This window comes from Solanum pennellii, chromosome 7, assembly GCF_001406875.1.
Source record: "Solanum pennellii chromosome 7, SPENNV200".
Classification (NCBI taxonomy): Eukaryota; Viridiplantae; Streptophyta; class Magnoliopsida; order Solanales; family Solanaceae; genus Solanum; species Solanum pennellii.
This window is the reverse complement of record NC_028643.1, coordinates 29,955,102-29,974,561: the sequence shown is the minus strand read 5'-3', so window position 1 is coordinate 29,974,561 and position 19,460 is coordinate 29,955,102. Positions and strand designations below refer to the sequence as shown.

At 30.6% G+C, this 19,460-nt stretch overlaps 1 long non-coding RNA gene and 3 other non-coding genes across 4 annotated transcripts; all 4 read left to right on the top strand.

Annotated features, from left to right (window-relative positions):
• Window positions 1–13,704: 13,704 nt before the first annotated feature.
• Window positions 13,705–15,606, top strand: LOC114077913. The gene is made up of 2 exons (XR_003579288.1): window positions 13,705–14,257; window positions 15,150–15,606. It is a non-coding gene; the product is annotated as an uncharacterized LOC114077913 (long non-coding RNA).
• On the top strand, window positions 13,859–13,934 carry LOC114078122. Its single transcript, XR_003579664.1, has one exon. It is a non-coding gene; the product is annotated as a small nucleolar RNA U83 (small nucleolar RNA).
• Window positions 13,956–14,050, top strand: LOC114078193. Its single transcript, XR_003579734.1, has one exon. It is a non-coding gene; the product is annotated as a small nucleolar RNA snR60/Z15/Z230/Z193/J17 (small nucleolar RNA).
• On the top strand, window positions 14,178–14,268 carry LOC114078130. The gene has a single exon (XR_003579672.1). It is a non-coding gene; the product is annotated as a small nucleolar RNA snoR14 (small nucleolar RNA).
• Window positions 15,607–19,460: the final 3,854 nt, after the last annotated feature.

The following is a 19,460-nucleotide window of genomic DNA, read 5'->3' as shown; positions in this document are numbered from 1 at the left end:
TTTTTATTATCATTTATAGCAACACTATATTAGATCTGTAATATATATTAAAAGTAAATTGTGTACGCAATAAATTTGTACTATAACCGTTTTTAAAAATATGTTATGCTTGTCTTGTAAGAAATTGATACATTGTGTTATAAGTGTATCAAAATGTTTGATAAATGTATTAATCATCAATAAAATTTGTAGTATATGTGTGTGGAAATTGTATTATAAATGTATTAAAAATGATCAAGTGAAATAAAAATATTATTGCTATAAATAGTAAATATTTTCTTAATTTTATTATATAGAAGAGCCAAGTTGAGGACGACAAAGGGCAAATTTGTCAATTCATAAAGATTTTAGAATGTTTGTTTCTATGTTATGATATCAAGAAAGTTGTAATAGATTTGTAATGACAAAACAACGAAATATATTTTATAGAATGTCATGTATATTCTAATGATGTGACATTTAATATGGACCCATATTTTCAATCATATTTTTTTTAATATAGACTAATAATTAGTCTATTTGAATGAGATATTACACTTCGTACAAATTTATTTTTTATACAGTGTAAAATTTTCATTAAACAAAAAAATATCTATTAAACAAATGTAGAATAATTTTTTATTTTGCTAATGATTTTTATAGGTCTAAAGGTAATTCTCTAGAAAATTGTTTTACGTGATGGTTGTCTTAAAAAAATTATATTAAATATATTACAACTAATATGATTAATTAGCGTGATAACTTATTTTAAGTAATATTCCTCTATATCATAAAGTAAAGAAATTCTTAATGTGAGGACATATAAAAATATTCATACCAATTATTCATAAAAAATCAAATTCGTAATTTTTCATAATAAAATAAAGGGAAAATGCATAAGTACACCCCCTCAACCTGTCACGACCTGAAATGAGTTGTGAGTGGCACCCACATTTAACCTACTAAGTGGGCGAACCAACCAATTTAACCTAGCTTACAAATACAAGCATAACGCGAAAACTCAAAATCATACTAAATATAATTTCTCAAAACCTGAAATTCATCACACAAGGACATCTAATCTCCAATACTAAGTCTAAAAATATCAAATACACCAAAATAAAAGAATAAAATGGTATGTGTCCGAAAGTATAGGACATCATGTCATGACCAAGAAAATCCAACACGAGCTTGAATGAATAGCTCACCCTGGACCTGATATGCAGGAGACTGGCTAGAGTTGAGGGCAATTTGAAGTCATTGGTACACTCGCTACATTTCATAGAAGGAAAATAAAGAAAAACACAAGTAGGACTCAGTACGGGGCAACATGCATTGACTAGGTATCATCGGCCAATCCAAAATAGAAACTAATATACAATGAATAATAGTATGAACTCAGCTATAGCACTTAACAGGTGATAAGCAACAAACAACATGAACAAGTGTCAACAATATTAAAGTAAGTACATAATAAGTCAACGATATCAAGATCATACATGAGGACGCATGCATCCAAACCAAACCATTTGGGAGTTGAGTTCTTTGAGATTGAGTACCTTTCATTAATTCAACATATTTTTCCTTTAATATTATTGTGTCGAAACGTGACACTCCAATCCAAGAATACCGTGTCAAGACGTGACACTCCGATCCAAGATTATCATGTCGGAACGTGATACTCCGATCCAAAAATAGCGTGTTGAAATGTGAAACTCCGATCCAAGAATACCGTGTCGAAACGTGACACTCTGATCCAATAATATTATTAATTTATTATTTAATATCACCACTTTTTCATCCGTTAATAATATTTCTTCGAGCCTTCTTTGTTAAAGGCATCACTTCGATAGAGAGGGTTCAAAATTATAAATTTCACGGTCTAAGGATTTGAGACCAATCACAAAACACACAACCAAGCCACACAACCACACATCAAGTACATAGAAAACTTCACAATATCATTTAATGCATATCAATCACTATTAAGAGTTTACTATCAAATGACATAAACCATAACCTACCTCCACCAGAGAATCGAATTCAAGTAGACCACTTCTTCAATGATTTTCCTTCCTCAATGCCTTTTAACCTTTCCAATCTATCACATATTCGTAACTTGTAAGTTAACGAGTCTATAGATACTCATATTACTTTATGTCTATTCTAAACTCAAAACTCGCCTAATTCTATAATCAATTCACTAAAGTTCAAACCTAAGGGTAAATCTTTATTCCTCTAATTTAACATAACTTTAACAAAATTTAAATAATTCAATATACGTAATATTTAATTACCTATTTCAATATATCAAAATATCAATTATAATATGATAACTAAAGAAAGATATTAAGAATCTAAAATTACAGATTACGAAAGCACTGGTAGCATACCATGCATTCAATTCAATTTCTATCTAATTATAAGGATTAATTTTATAATCAATTGATAATTAAATAATAATATCAACAAACTTCATACCCTACTGCTTGCAATAACTTTAATGGACACAAATCATATACAAACCGTCATATATTATCCTTATACTCACTATCCAATTACACATATGTATAACCTTCTCTAATGGTTACAACAACCTAACCTCTCCAACTTTATTTGTTAGTACCCTAATTTGTCTCCCCAATATTCTCTAACCCAAAATATTAACAGAATCTCAATTTTTTTTTGTGTTCAACCATTCACCGTCTAAAGTTTGCCAATATCCTTTTTTTCCCTTCTTCCTCATTTAATTAATATAATATATGACTAATACATGAATTAAATTATGTTGGTACTATACATACTATTCCTTTATAGCTTTGACTACATAAAGGAATGAATCATTGTATGCACACGATAATGCACTTATATTAATTCATCATTTTCTAGTGATTTGTTATCATTAATTATCCCCTTAGACTTTAATTTTCTTATAATTCATTTTGCCATAACATGACACTAAGTAATATATGCAATGGTATAATTAAGCCCCCACCCAACATTCAATATGTGTAGAAAACAAGGTGGCTAGTTGAAGACTTACCTGACGGCACAACCTCCTCCTCACGCCTCATGTAAGATTTTTGTTGTTCTCCGCTTCTCTCCTTTTCTTTTTCTCTACAGATTGTTTGATACCTTAATTAATATACCTGACTAATTATATTTAAAAAATGATAAAAGTCACCATTATTAATTTTAAAGTTACTTTCTTTAACCACCAACTAAATTATTTATTAAACTATCCCATTAATTTTATAATTATATTATGAACAGTCCAAAATATCCATTTAAATTATATCAAAAGTGTATTTTGTGAAATAAAAAGCTCTAATATATAAAATGATCAAATGAATCGTTACATTAGATACCAATTTATCCATCGTTCGTCGTCGAACGATCAAAAGAAGGCGAGGGTAAGAAAAGGTAGTTGTCTCAACAATTCTTTCAAAATATTAGTACTAAGGTTCATATCAAAAGTATCTACATATCCTCTCATACAACGCCCCAGATAGAGTCATCTCAATACTCTAATGATAATTGTTGTGGTATGTGAACTCAACTAACAATAAAGCTATTCCCAAGTTGACTCTTCAACTGACCGATTCTTCAACTAGACCTTGGCGCAACCATCAGGACCAATGTTATCTAACATAACTATGATAAAAAACCTTAATGAATATTGGCTAAAATCAGTAGTGAACTTGAAACAACAACCACACACTCATAGTGCACACACCATCATAGATCTTATCAATATTGTCTTCTCACAACATAAACTTTTCACGAGCTTAAGTTATAAAAACTTAATCTTTAGACACCAGATACTCATCAAGGGAACCAAACTTATCCAACCCAAAGAAGAAAATGATCAAGTAACCACCCATGGAGCGATACACCCAAACATATATAGCCTCTTACAACATTGTCAAAGTGCTAGATTAGTAGCTATTATAAACAAACCTTAAGAATGACAAATCTACAATGATCCTCACATTTTATCACACATAGCCAAAATATAATAGTGAAGATGAGATAAATCTTAAGTCTATCGAAAAACTATAAATTTTCATGGTAGCCCTCCTATAAATTCTCATAAGCAAGGTGGTACATGTAGAATTACTCAAATACTACAACTACACCAAGACAACACTAAATATGTCTTATAGAAACAACCAAGGTGGAATAACTCTAGATACTCCTTCCATAGTGCCCATATCAAACATTTTCATTCATCTGACTCAACTTCTTTAATTTTCTAGCTACCCACAACCATCAATTTAGTCTATTATAATTGCACGTATATACTTGATTTATCGAACCCAACATCCACTGAAGTCAACACTCTCAATACTAACAAAACATCATAACCACATCAATCATCTACTTTACTCCCAAACCATCATTAGTATCAAAGTATTATTATCAAATACATATTCAAACTATAGTGTTCCCTCTTTCTATTAAAGCATTTCATGGCAAATACGAGTTCCAAATAAGGATAGTAGCACTAATTTCAAATTTGATCTTTCCATTGATATTCAAACTACTAAATCACACCCAAAGTCAAATTCACACCACTTCCACAACCATGCTTTAGCTACCAATCTAAACCATCACATACCTCATTGTTTGTCACCCAAATTGAATTCTATCTTTATAAAAGTCAATGATAACCTCCTAGTAAGTTTGTACCGAACTAGTTCACATCTCACAATCATATCTAAATTCGTAGGCAAAAATTAATACAACCTTCAACTATTCCTTCACCTTTCTCAAATTCTTCTCATGATGTAAAATTCTAAATATTTTGACCCTTCAATGTATCAGATTATTGTTTCTATAGCTTGTTTACCAATCTTATCCTTTTACCAACAACCCATGATGTTTTACTTCACACTCTAAATCAAAACTTTGAGGAATTCCCTTTGTTAGATCCCTTAACAATCAAAAGTAAAAAAAAACAACTCTACGACTCCAATCATGTGTAAGTCCTTTCAAATGGTCGATATTCGATACAATCGATCATTATTACCTTACAAATTCATACCTGGAAAACACATATCACCAAGAATGCATACTTATAATGAAAATTTGAATTGTAAGTCCAACTGTATAACACAATGTTTATCAATCAACATTAGCTCATACCTTGAAGATTTTTAGGAATTCATGTATCTTAACTTATCATTGTTTGGCTCTTCATAGATCTTACCATGTCCTTCACTAAAATTTCAATAGTACGCACTACTAAACTTAAAACCACAAAAGAACTTATCGTCACACTCGAGTTGTACGTATGTACACTCTTTTCTCAAGTCTTGTGCTCTAGTTTTTAACCAATCTGACGAACTCATGACACAATTATCATAACCAAAACAAATCACATCAAACAAAACATCTATGTACCCAATTCTCAACCCCTTCGAAGATACATTGTTATTCCTTCCAATCAGGGAAAATATTATATCCTCACCTATTTCTGAAGGCTACACATCCCACAAATTTTATCTTGCTTTAATTACGACTCTAGCTTCTTTAAATTCTATTCGAGTGGTGCACCAACATCTCTTAAAACTTTCCATAGACCCACATTACTCACTAACTAGTAGAAAATCACAAATTTAGATACTCGCAAGTCTTTATTACATACAAAATTTATTTAACCAACAAATCCTAATCATATAATTTCATCCCAATTACAATTTCTCACGATTCTTTTTTTTACATCATGTTAAGTTAACCCTTTTCATCACTATGAAGTGAACCTTTTTCTTGATCTGACACCTTAAACTAAGGTATACCAATCAAATTCAAGGGACTAACCCAATTTTATATGCACTTTATTGCTAAAGTCTTCAATTTACTTCACCCAAGTATACTCACTAGGGGTTTCTTTCCCTATAAGTTTGTCATTCTAGTATATGTCTACCCTTTGAAGCTTGAGATAAAATCACCAGTCCTCATTCAGATGCTTCAAGATACATTTCACAACTCAAATATATTAATATTGTACCAAAGATACACCACTTAAAATTTTCTTTATAATAATGCACAATCCAAACACCCGTAGTAATAAACTAGTTGGTTTCTCAAATGTGAAAGCAACACTGAATCTCGTTATCTAAACATGTCATACCACTAATAACTCCTTAAGTAGTTAGTATTCACACTTGACAATCTATGTATTCGTTTCCACGTAACATTAGTACCGTCAAAGGTCGTTAAATTCATTACTAGAACACATCATGTTTATCGAGAATATCATACCCAAATAGCCCACACATTTTTACCCATTTAATAACTGTAAAATATTATCGAATTTATTCTCTCTCTAGCCCAAGAAATTTGCTTTACTTCTTAGATCAAGTCAATAACAAAGGCAATACACTTCAAAACTCTAACCAAGTAAGAATTGATGACCCTTTCTGATATACACTCAATCTATAGATCGTAGTAGAGATTTTGACCTTAACTGGTGCAACATATACCTCTTGTTATTCCATAACTCATATCTCCTCCTATCCCTCATGTCTAGGGTATATAATTCTTCATGAATATGCTACAAAAATGTTGCCTTAAGTTATAAGTAGTTTCTTTACTAATCGCCACTTAACTTGAGACTATTACCACATTTTACGTATCCTCAAAACTAAAATGTCACAAACTTAACACTAAGTCTTTCCACTATATTCATTTTATTAAGCAGCTCAAAACAATCAATAATGGAAGCATAAACATATTCAAAATCAATAACCATGAAGAATATAGTTTCAACTTTATGAACTTAAAAACAAATCGTGTTGATTACTAGTCATTAGAGGCCCTATAGTCGATCGAGAAAATATATTCATTTTCAAGGACACATTCTTCTTTTTCCCCTAGTGTTGCTATTTCAACTTTTAATACTTTAGTACTAACCATATGTTAAATAGAGTGAAAAAGTTCAGATACCAATTTGTATCACCTAAATACCAATTGGATTCAAGTAGTAGCACGAAAGAAAAAAAGAAATGAGTTTTCCTAAAGTCTTAAGCCTCTTGAAGAAAAGTAAAGGCGTCCTCATACCGTTCCGCAAGACTCTACCAGAATTGTCCTTGTGTGATAGATCATCGAACCTAACGCTCTGATACCAAGTTTGTCACGATCCAAAATGAGTCGTGAGTGGCACGCACACTTAACCTCCTAAGTGGGTGAACCAACCAATTTAACCTAGCTTACAAAATACAAGCATAACGCGGAAACTCAAAATCTTACTAAATATCATTTCTCAAAACCTGAAAGTCATCACATCAAGGACATCTAATCTCCAATACTAAGTCTAAGAATATCAAATACACCAAAATAAAAGAATAAAATGGTATGTGTCCGAAAGTATAGGACATCATGTCATGACCGAGAGAATCCAACACGAGCTTGAATGAATAGCTCACCCTGGACCTGATATACGGGAGACTGGCTAGAGTTGAGGATTTGAAGTCATTGGTACACTCGCTGCATTTCATAAAAGGAAAACAATGAAAAACACAAATAGGGCCAGTACAGGGCAACATATACTGAGTATGTATCATCGGCCAATCCAAAATAGAAACTAATATACAATAAATAATAGTATGAACTCAACTATAGCACTTAAAGGTGATAAGCAACAAACAACATAAACAAGTATCAACAACATTAAAGTAAGTACGTAATAAGTCAACGCTATCAAGATCACACATGAGGACGCATGCCTCCAAACCAAACCATTTTGGGAGTTGAGTTCTTTGAGATTGAGTACCTTTCATTAATTCAACATATTTTTTCTTTGAAATTATTGTGTCGGAACGTGACACTCTGATCCAAGAATACCATGTCGAAGCGTGACACTCCGATCCAAGAATCTCGTGTTGAAACGGGACACTCCAATCAAAAAATATCCTGTCAGAACGTGACACTTCGATTCAAGAATACCGTGTCGGAACATGACACTCTGATCCAAAAATATCATTAATTTATCATTTAATATCACCATTTTTCCATCCGTTAATAATATTTCTTCGAGCCTTATTTATTCAAGGCATCACTTCAATAGAGAGGGTTCAAGATTATAAATTTCACAGTCTCAAGATTTCAGATCAATCACAAAACACACAACCAAGCCACACAACCACACAACCAAGTACATAGAAAACTTCACAATATCATTCAATCATATCAATCACTATTAAAGGTTTACTATCAAATAACATAAACCATAACCTACCTCCACCAGAGAATGGAATCAAGCAGACCATTTCTTCAATAATTTTCCTTTCCTCAATGTCTTTGAACCTTTCCAATCTATCACATATGTGTAATTTATAAGTTAACGAGTCTATAGACACTCATATTATTTTATGTCTATCCTAAACTCAAAACTCGCCTAATTCTATAATCAATTCACTAAAGTTCAAACCTAAGGGTAAAGTTTTGTTCCTCTAATTTAACATAACTTTAATGGAATTTAAATAATTCAATATACGTAATATTTAATTACCTATTTCAATATATCAAAATATCGTTTATAATATGATAACTAAACAAAAATATTAAGGATCTAAAATTACAGGTTACGAAAGCACTAGTAGCATACCATGCATTCAATTCAATTTCTAACTAATTATAAGAATTAATTTTAATATCAATTGATAATTAAATAATAATATTAATAAACTTCATACACTACTGCTTGCAATAACTTTTATGGCCACAAATTATATACAAACTGTCATATATCATCCTTATACTCACTATCCAATTACACACATATATAACCTTCTCTAATGGTTAAAACAACCTAACCTCTTCAACTTTATTTGTTAGTACCCTAATTTGTCTCCCAAAATTCTCTAACCCAAAATATTAACAGAACCTCATTTTTTGGTGTGTTCAACCATTCACCGTCTAAAGTTTGCCAATATCCCTTTTTTTTCCTTCTTCCTCATTTAATTAACATATTATATGACTAATAAATGAATTAAATTATATTGGTACTATACATAATATTCCTTTTTAGCTTTGATTACAGAAAGGAATGAATCTTTGTATGCACATGATAATACACTTATATTAATCCATCATTTTCTGGTGATTTCTTATCATTAATTATCCCCTTAGAGTTTAATTTTCTTATAATTTATTTTGCCATAACATGACACTAAGTGGTGTATGTAATGGTATAATTAAGCCCCCACCCAACATTCAATATGTGTAGAAAACAAGGCGGCTAGTTGAAGACTTACTTGACGGCACAACCGCCTCCTCACGCCTCATGTAAGGTTTTTGTTGTTCTCCACTTCTCTCCTTTTCTTTTTCTCTACACATTGTTTAATACTCTAATCAATGTACCTGACTAATTATATAAAATATGATAAAAGTCACCCATTATTAATTTTAAAGTTACTTTCTTTAACCACGAACTAAATAATTTATTAAACTGCTCCATTAATTTTATAATTGTAGTTATGAATAGTCGAAAATACCCATTTAAATTATATCGAAAGAGTATTTTGTGAAATAATAAGCTCTAATATTTAAAATGATCAAATGGATCGTTACACAACCTATGTCCGAAATTCCAGAGACACACTTATACTATACTAAGGTCCTATTACCCCCTTGAGCTTATTTTATAAATAATTTTCTACCTCTTTTCTTCCTATGTGACACTGGTTTGAAAAAATGTCAACATACGCTGGACCCACAGTAAAAAATTATTTATAAAATAAGTTCAGGGGGTAATAGGACCTTAGTATAGTATAAGTGTGTCTCTGAGATCAGGGGCGGAGCCACGTAGGCTCCAGGGTGTCCATTGGACACTCTTCGTCCAAAAAGAACGTTATATATACACGTACAATTTTGATTTAATATTGGTATATATAAAAGTTGGATGCTTGAAATGACTAAGTGAGACGCAGTGGAGTTGGCAATAGCTGCCGCACTTTACCTGGGTTTAAATCCCTACAAGGTGTTTCATTTTTCTTTAATTATTTTTGACTTCTTGAATTTAATTAATTAAAAAAATATACATTTAGTAGCGTGTTGGTTAATTGTGTCATGAATCCTTCTAGAGACCCATGATTGAATCCCTCTAACACTAGTTTTTTTTTTCTTCCAAAATTGAATTATAACCTTAAAATTTAATATCTTTTCACTATGGAATAGGATTTCCTAAAATTTAATATTTTTTCTTTGTGGATTATTTTCAATTAAAATTGAATTATTTCCTTAAATTTTAATACCTTTTCCTTGTAGAATAAGATTTCCTTAAAAAAAATATAAAAAATTCTTATGGAATAAGATTTTCTTTCTCTATAAATAGGAGACACAATTACCCAAATTATATCACCATATTACTAAGAATAGAATGTCAATAATTCTCTCTCTTTTTTTTCTTCTACGTTCTTTTATTTTATAACAAAATACCAACATAATGAGTCAATTCCTCAAATGGTCAGCCAAGTTAAGAGAATTGCCTTGAAATATTATTTATGTTTCATTTAGAACCCAAATATCACTCAACTATCACTTTTTTCCTCCAAATTTACTTGAAACTTTAAAATCATGACTCTTTCCTAGTTGGCATGACATGTCATTAAAGTCTTTTTTTAATAATAGACTAATTTAATTCATTGAACATATTTAACTAAAATAATAATCATATTATTTTTAATTTATTAAGAATAAATTTTCATACTTGAAAATTTTTATCATAATTAAACTTTTGTTTTTATGTTACGAAGAATACATTTTTAAAATATACTATTATTTTATCAATTTTGAGTACTTAAAAAACACATATATTCAAAAAAAATATTGATATACAAATCACTCATTAACTATAGTTTACATCAATTAATCATAAGTTGTATAATAAATCAATAATATTAAAGGTCAATACAATAATATTAATTGTATATTTTGCAATTCATGCTTCCGATATAATTTATTTTGAAAAAAAAAGAAGAAAGTGAATAATGTTATATTTTTTTATCCATTTAAAATACCTAATACCTCAAAAGTCTCCTTAAATTCTAGTTGATATGCCTTATAATTAATAATCGTTTTCAAAAAATACTAGACCTATTTAATTCATCAAACTTATGTCTCTAAATAAATATATAAATTACATGAGAATTTATGAAGATTATAAGAAAAGTAATTTAAAAAGTCTAGTAACTTTATATATTGTCATCAAACAAAATTCAACAAAAAGAATCTCTGTGTGTACTTATTACCTGATAATTTTAAAAAAACTAACTAAATTATTTGAAAATTTTACACAATTTTTTCAATAAAAGTATTTAGATAAATTTGTAAGGTTGACAAAAAAATTGATAAGAAAGAGAAAATTATTATTAACTTTTTTGAATTTTATTTTTATTCTTTAATTCTATTTTATATTATATTATAACTTTTCATACAACTAAACATCAAATAAATAAACTAATAATTAATTGAATTTACTTATTTAATTCATAGTATACATATTATATGAGACTACTATACTAATAAATAAAGATCAAAATTTTAATTTCTATAAAGATTATTCACTTACTATTTTCTTTTAAAAAAAGATATTGTAAGTATATATAGATTTCAAAGCACCCAAATAATTATATTTTAATAATTAATCGATCTTTAATATTATTGATTTACTATGCAATTTATGATTAGTTGAAGTAAATTAGCGTTCATGAGTGATTTGTATATCAATGTTTTTTTGAATGTATGTGTTTATAAGTATTTAAAATTGATGAGATTATAGTACACTTTAAAAACGCATTCTACATAACATAAAAAAAATAAAAAGTGTAATTATAATAAAAGATTTTAAGTATGAAAATTTATTCTTAATAAATTGATTAAAAAAATTAAAATAATATAATCATTATTTTAGTTAAATGAGTTTATGAATTAAATTAGTCTATTATTAAAAAAAAACTTTAATGACTTGTCATGCCAACTAAGAGAGAGTGATGTTTTTGAATTATCAAGTATATTTGGAGGAAAATAGTGTTAGTTGGGTGATATTTTGGTCCCAAATGAAACGTAAATGATATTTTAAGGCAACTTCCTTAACTTGTGTGACCATTTGGGGAATTGACTCCAACATAATATTTTAGTTTCAAGTTTCAATGGACATGAGGAATTATTTAATAGAGTACCAAAATAAAGTTCGACTTCTCTAAATATTGCTTAACTTGATTATTTTGTTTGGTAGTTTAAATTATTGTTTTATTATTAAAAAAAATACTATTAAAAGTTTGAACACCCTTAATGAAATTCCTGGCTATGCCACTGTATGAGATTTCGTGAATAGTTTGAGGGGTACTTATGCATTTTCTCTAAAATAAATTACATATTAAAATAAGTAAATAAATTTATGGTGTTAATATGACATAAACATATTAAATATATAATTTATACTCCATTTTGCATTAATAATTTTCAACTATAAATAAATTCTCTTGTAATTTTCATGTTGTTTCACTATGACAATAAAAATATGACATATATCTCTAATGAGTGACAATTAACTCATAACGACCTTCATATAATAGTGAGTTGCACTTTTTAGTCTTGATTTCTACTTCTTACAATCTTGATTTATAATAAATTAGTGTCATTCGTCGAGAGTAAGAAGCATATATATTAGATTATGAATTATTTACAACTCAATCATAAATGTTTCGTCAATTGATATCAATACTTGAATTTCAAAATTAAGTTTCTTTATTACATTATTTTTTTAATTATAGTTTTGGTTATTATCGACAGAATATTGTTAAAAATATAGTATAAAAATAATTGTGAAAAAGCTTTAGTATTTTCATTTTAAATTTTGTTAAAAGGCAAAATAATTATAAAAACTTAAATTTCATATATATAAAATGGATCTAAAGTTTGTACTCACTCCATTTCGATTAATGTAATGATTATTTGACTTAACATGAAGTTTTTTTAAAATAATACTTTTAAAACTCGTGGTCTAAAACAAACCATAGATGTTCATATGATTATAAATCATCTTACTAAGAATAAAACGAATATTTTGAAGTCAAAATGTCATTAAATACATTAATATATCATTCTTTTGAAATTGACTACAAAGAAAATAATATCACATAAATTAAATAAAATCACATAAATTTTCATAGTATGAGCTAATTACATTATATCCATACTCTTTTTCAGATTACAAAATTTTCTTAGAATTAAATATATTTTGGATACATCAACAGAAATGTGGATACATCGGCCGTAACACTATTCAAAAAAACTTGAAGACACATATTATGAATCCGAGAGGGGAGGAGTGTATTCAAGAGGAAATATGGATGTATCCGGGAGGAGAGATCTATCGAGGATAGAGATGCATTCAAGAGGGTATAAAAATGTAATCGAGAGAGGATAGAGATGTATCCGGGAGAGGATAGAGATGTATCCGAGAGAGGATAGTGATGTATCTGAAAGGAGATTTTTGTAATTCTTTTAAATAGTATGAAATTCTAGAAACTATAATAATATAAAATGTGAATTTAGGTTAAAAAAATATAAATTAAAATTTAAAAGATAATTAATTATATCATGTGCCTTCAGTTATCTAGTATAGTAAATTTATGTAAGTTATTAGTGGTTGGGTCATACTTTTTTAATGGGCTTTGATCTTAGTAGTTATGTTGGGCTGTCCTCTTAGCCACAATCTCGACTTCCATAAAACCCTAGCCTCCATTACTCCTTATATAAATGAGTTCTTTCATTGCTCACATTATACCCCAATGGGTACTAGGTTTTCTCTACTTGTCTCGCCGATTATTTGATTAGATATGGCAGCCGTTTCTTATAATTTGTTTTTTTGGGCCGATGATGATGTAGTTTTGCGTTAATGATCAAAATGATGATTACGACTATACTACTGCCTTCCTTCTGAGGCTATTTTTTATTTATTTTCTGATCTGAGTCATATGATGATTAGAAGCATAGTTCACATGAAGTTATTTGTGATTAATTTGTTTTTGTTTTAGTCTTTCGCTCCTATGTGATGACTCTCTTTGAATCCAAATATTTATTTGGTGCCGGGATTGGTCTGTAATGGTGTAAATCCACCTGCCGACAATTCTCTATTTGTGTGAAGTAAATTTCAGCACAATCTTAATTTTTGCGTGATAATTTATAAAGCGAAGTGATGATATAAATTCATTAGTCTGTCAATCCACTGACAACTCAATTGTGTGATGTTAATAGTGAATCTCGACAGGTTCTGATCGCTTATTCTATTCTCAATGTTTAAATCTATTTTTTTTATTATATTAGTTAGTTTTGGAATTATTTTTTCTATTATATTTATAGTATTATGATGTATAAGATTAGCTGGCTTATATGATATTTAATTCCATGTATGTTTGATAGTGGTTAGTAGCTAAATAACATAGCTTAAGTTGTGATTACTAGTGGTTAACAGATTTAATGATCAGTGTTAAGCACAAAATAGGCTCAACTACTTAGATGTCATGATGGTTATTAATGTTGTATGGTTTTTTTGGATCAGTCAAATACACGTATGAAGTATTAAAATGTGAAAAGAGTATACATTTTTGTCAAACATGGATAGTAAAGTGCAAGTGATGCTTGTATTTTCAAAAAATATTGAGTTCAAGTTTGATTAATCAGCTGTTACTGGATAAATATTCTTATTAATAAAAGTATTAAATTAATAACATCGGGACAACTGAAGAAGTTGCCGAAAAGTATAGAGTAAACATATTTTTATTTAATTAATATTATTTGTCATTTTTATTAAATTTTTAAGATTTGAAGGACTCATTTTTAATTAACTACTCTCTTTGTCCACAATTGTTTTTCATAAAGAAAAATTTACAAGGTGTAATTTGATTAATATAACTTTACTATAGAATATTCAGTAGTCTACATAACTTTTTAATTGAGTTACACCATCATTAAGGACAAATTTGAGAAAAAGTGATTGATTATTTGTTGATTATCTAATTAACAATTAATTTTGGACATTTACTTTTAGAATTTTTGCCAAACAATTGTAGACTGAGAAAGTATTTTTTAATTGCCAAACAATTCATTGAGTAAGTTGAGCTTATAAAACACATTTGCAATTGATTTGTATTCTTCTTCAGTGGATGAGCGAGCTACAACTTGTTGATTTTTGACGACAATACACTGGATTGGGCCCAAAGGAAACAAGATATCATTGTGTGGATATTTTGTCATTCACCTTGGCATAATCAACATCCATGTACATGTAAAGATCATACCTTGAGTTTTGAAGAATTCAAAGACCTGAAGTTATCCTGGCTTTAAGATACCGTATTATCCTTTTAACCGCTATCTAGTATTCAATAGTGGGTTCATTCATAATATATTTGTTTGTGTGAATGATAAATATTGTAACTTACCAAGGGTGAGCTTGTAGAATGTAAGCTTTAGCAGGTGGAGAACCATCAGTTGCCCGAGGTAGCTTACCAGAGCACATTGGTGTCAAGACAAATTTACAATTTTTCATATCAAATTCAGACAAAATGCTAAGAATGTATTTGGATTGAGAGAGAATAAGACCATCTTGCACTTTTCTAACTTCGATATCCAAAAAGTACTCCAAGTAAGTAAGATACTTCAAAGAAAATTGAGAACCAAGGAATCAATAACATATCTAATCAAGATGGGATGACTTCCTGTGATCAAAATGTAATCTGCATAGATGAGTACATAAATATTTGCAGCCAAATTTTTCAAAATAAACAAAGAAGCATCGAATTCAAACTTGATATTTCCCATTTTCTGAAGATTATTTCACAATGCAGTCTACCAAGCACGTGGGGCTTGTTTAAGACCATAAATGACTTTTAATCTGCAAACATGAGAAGGGAATTGGGAATTAACAAAATGTTGAGGTTGAGACATAAAAACCTCTTAACTTATAACTTACCTTGTAGGAAAGCAATGCTAACATAGAGTTCATGAATTGGCTCATTGTACTGCACTACAATGGATAATACAAGTCACACTGTTGTGGGCTTGATTAGGGCTGCGTATCGGTTGGTTCGATTCGGTTTTGAAGTTTATCGAGTTGTCTTATTGGTTATCGGTTTGTAGAGATGCTAAACCGTTATAGAACCATTAAGATATTGACTTTTCGATTATTGATTTATCAATTTTTCATCGTTATCGATTTGGTTATTGGAGATTTGACACAAAAGAAAAAACATTGAAAATCACTTAGAAACAAGGTAACAAACCAAATAAACCATGCACTTGAGTTCACATGTTACATCTTGGTCAAAAGCAAACACTTTTACATAGTTGAATAACCAAGTGTTTGAGACAACCAAAAATAAAAGTAGGAAATCAAACTCTAAGTCGAGGACTTTCTATACAAAATGCTATAAATATAATTATTTAATTTAGTATCGGGTTATCGGTTAACCCGTCAAGAAAAAACTTCATACCGTTAAGAACCGATAACTCGATAACAAAAAAAATCAAAACTCTTATCAAAACTACTAAACCAATAACCCAATACTATAAACCAATAACTTTTTTGTTGGTTCAGCTTATCCATTTCGGTTCGGTTTTGAACAGCCCTGGGCTTGATAACAGGATTGAAGGTTTGATGAAAATCCAATATAGGGTGTTACGTGAACCCCAAAGCGAGCTTTGTATCGATCTATAAATCCATCTGCTTTTCTTTTAATGCGATACAACCATTTTCAATCCACAACATTCTTCCTTAAGTCTTTGGTAGCAATTCGCAAGTCCAATTTTCCATCAAAACATCATATTCTGCTTTCATAACTTGTCTCCATTTGTCATGGATGGTGGCCTATTTTAGGTTGTTGGTGTATGAGTGAAATGAATCGAAAAAACTTTATTTTCTTTTATACTTTATAATATTAATCTGGGACCTAGTAGTTATTCGAATTGGTATAGGCTCTGAAATTGGCATGAAAGGGGTTTCTCTGGGAGGGGTTGGAGATGATGGAGTCGAGGGATTTTCTTTGCCAGGAAGTGAAGAAGTTGATAATGGTTAATTGATGGCCAGAAATAGAGTTGTCGGGTTTGGTGTTGGATTTACGTTTAAATACGTTATCGAAGAAGCAGGTTGTGTATGTGAGGTGGTACGATGACGAGAAGAAGGAAAAAAAAGTGGCAAATCACCTGAAGTATAAGAAGCTGCAGTATCGTTGATTGATGGTTTAGGTAAATTGGAGTCTAAGGAAAGTGGTATAGTTGGTGGCATATCAAGACATGGATTTTGAGTGGTAACTGACATTGGATTTCTCCTTCAACTAGAAATTTTTTTCCTTACGTCTAGGAACATAATGTTAAAAGGAAAAACATTTTTGAGAAAAATAACATAACGACTGATTAGCGCAATCTTGCTATACCAAGCTCTTGGTGCTTGCTTTAAACCATAGAGAGCTTTCTTGAGCATATAAACCTTATTTTCTTGCCCCTTGACGACAAAGTCATCCGGTTGCTCAACATAAATCTCCTGTTGGAGAAGACCATTGAGAAAGACCGACTTAACATCAAGTTGATAATCACTCTACCTCTTTCCACTGCAATGGCTAGTAGCAATCTGATTGTGTCAAGTCGAGCAACTGGTGCGAAATATTTTGAGTAGTCTATTTGAAACTAGTGAGTGTAAGCTTTCACTACAAGCCTTGCTTTGTGTTTGTTGATGGAAACATTAACATTTGGCTTTGTCCTGAAGACCCATTTTACACCAATGATCATTCTGTGTAGAGGTTTCTTAACAAGCACCCATATTTTATTTTTTCCGATCATCATCTCCACCTCATTGCTTCCACCCATTTGTCATCCCCTTCTGCTTCCTCATATATTGCGATCTAAGAAATTGCGGTATTACATCTCTGATAGATATTAGAGATCAAACGCATGCCTCTAACAGGAGGATCATCTACTAGATCTTTTGGATCTAATAGACTGTCAACTGGTGGATTGTTTTTGGGCTTCTCACAATTCTGTGCTATTCCTCAATGAAGTGGAGATCTCTACTTACAACAATTTTCTCCGTTTGAGGTTCATAGACCTTATATGCTATAAAGAAAACACTGTAGCCAATAAAGTTGCCAGAAATTGCCTTTTTATCAAGATTATCTCTTTCAACTTGTGGTATATAAGGGAAAAACAATCAACCAAAAATTTTGAGAAATTGCAATGAGGGTTTATGACCATACCATGCTTCATATGGTGTTTTATCCTTTACAGATCTAGAAGGGAGTCAGTTTGGCAAAAAAACAGTAAAGCTGGTAGCCTCCGCCCATAAACTTTTTGGAAGATATTTCTCATACTACATGCACCTAGTCCTCTCCATTATAGAGTATTTTATACTAGCTTTGTCATAGAGTATTTTGAACTGATTTGAACTGTACTCCTTTTCCATTATTAGACCTTAAATTCTGAATTTTGCAGCCACTTTGATTTTCCACCTTTGCCTTAAAGTTCCAAAACACATCAGCTACCTTAGAGTTGATTTTAAGAAAAATATCCAGGTCATTCTAGTATCTCATCAATAAATGCAATGTATCAAATACTATCATTTAAATATGGTGTTCTATGAGGCCCACACAGGTCTCTATGAATGAGTTGAAGCTTTTTGACGCTCTCCAATTTTTTAGGGAAAGGGTAACCTGTTCATTTTTCCAAGAAAACAAGCTTGGCAACCTGTCCACCGATTCTGCTGTCTTGGTAGATCATTCAATAGTTCCTTTATTTGCAAGAATATCATACCTTGATGATGAAAATTTCCCATTCTTTTATGCCAAACTTCTATAGAATTGTCTGACGTAAGAAAAAATGTCTGCTCTTCTCCCAAAGGATTCAGCGGGAAACACCTCCCGTCCATTGTGACCTTGAATATTTCATCACCTGATGGACCTTCTATTACACAAGTTTTGTTTTTGAAGAACATATTGAATCCATTCTCCATTAATTGATCAACACTGAGAAGGTTTCAATCAAGGTATGGAATATACAAAACATTTACGATAAACTTAGTTCTAGAGCCACTTGTATTGGCTATGGTGCCCTTGACTTTTTGTAACACCCTATAAAACTAGAAGACTAAGCTAGAGCCTAACGTAAAACTAGTAGGTGGAACTAGAGCCTTACGTGAGATTTTTTGAGGTTGATATTGTAAAATGGCTTTCCCAACCTAGGGCTAGGTGTTTAGGGGTTAGACGTAAAGGTAGGACCCTCAAAGGACCACCCAAGGAATCCTTGAGAAGGACCCTAAATCCTAGACACAAAACTGTCCTAGCTGCTAAAATCTTTGACCTATTAGGCATAGGTCTATCCATGCTCCGTAGAGATAGGTCGTGGGTCAAAGGGTCTTGAAGAGGAGCGGCATCCCATGAACCACGAATCTACAGCACGCCCCATGGACGTACTCACTGTCCATGGGG